Raw genomic sequence first — 1,160 nt, 5'->3', positions numbered from 1 at the left:
TAACTTAAAGAATAACGAACATTCCATTGTCCCCCTGTTAGATTACAAAACGAAAAGGTAGATAATAGGAAAAAATTAAATGTGACCTAATACCAATCCCGTTTGTATGGCACCACACCAGACTAACTCAGGGTTAGTTTAGGAAATGTCAGTTTAACAAATTTCAAACAAACTTTTCTTCCCTACATTGGCTCCTTACTGTATGTATCTCGTACATTCCTTAGAACTGTTCGCCCATGAAGAAGAGAACAATGGTGTGTAATCAGCAAATACAGTATATCCAATGCTACTGTCGACAACCAGATTATAAACAATAGTCGTCCTGATTTTATCAGCATAGTGTTGCTTTCGGGCCGTTTTCTACTTTTACGTAAGTGAAACAGCGTTTTGGACATTTACAGACTTTTTGTGACAGTGTGGGAAAGTATTAACAACAAACGCTAGCCGGCCGGAGTGGCCGAGCGGTTAAAGGCGCTACAGTCTGGAACCGCACGACCGCTACGGTCGCAGGTTCGAATCCTGCCTCCGGCATGGATGTGTGTGATGTCCTTAGGTTAGTTAGGTTTAAGTAGTTCTAAGTTCTAGGGGACTTATGACCACAGCAGTTGAGTCCCATAGTGCTCAGAGCCATTTGAACCAACAAACGCTCTCAATTATACGAGGGCCGTTCAGAAAGTAACCTCCGGTTGATTTAAAAAAATACACCAAGTTAAATAAAAATATTTTAATATATACATCTTACAACTACATCTTTGCACTATTTTTCTACATAGTCTCCATAGCGATTGAGGCACTTATCGTATCTCTTCATAAGCTTTGAAATTCCTTCTGCATAAAAATCACCCGCTTGTGCCTGGAGCCAGCCTGTGACCGCATCTTTGAGCTCTTCGTCGTCATCAAACCGCTGTGACCCGAGCCATTTCTTCAAATGCATGAAGAGGTGATAATCACTTGGCGCCAGGTCTGGGCTGTAAGGTGGATGGTTGATAACGTCCCGCTTGAAGGACTCAAGAAGGGCCGTTGTTCTGCGAGCAGAGTGAGGACGGGCGTTATCGTGCAAAAAAACGATACCGGAAGTCAGCATACCACGGCGTTTGTTCTGTATAGCCCGTCGTAACTTTTTTATTGTTTCACAGTACACGTCTTGATTAATGGTCGTA

General features: G+C 42.7%; 1 non-coding gene across 1 annotated transcript; it reads left to right on the top strand.

Annotated features, from left to right (window-relative positions):
- The first annotated feature begins 447 nt into the window (after nt 1-447).
- On the top strand, nt 448-531 carry Trnas-gga. The gene is given in 2 exon segments: nt 448-487; nt 497-531. It is a non-coding gene; the product is annotated as a tRNA-Ser (tRNA).
- The last annotated feature ends 629 nt before the right edge of the window (nt 532-1,160 follow it).

This window comes from Schistocerca piceifrons, chromosome 8 (genome assembly GCF_021461385.2).
Source record: "Schistocerca piceifrons isolate TAMUIC-IGC-003096 chromosome 8, iqSchPice1.1, whole genome shotgun sequence".
Taxonomy (NCBI): domain Eukaryota; kingdom Metazoa; phylum Arthropoda; class Insecta; order Orthoptera; family Acrididae; genus Schistocerca; species Schistocerca piceifrons.
This window is presented reverse-complemented; position numbering and strand designations above follow the sequence as displayed.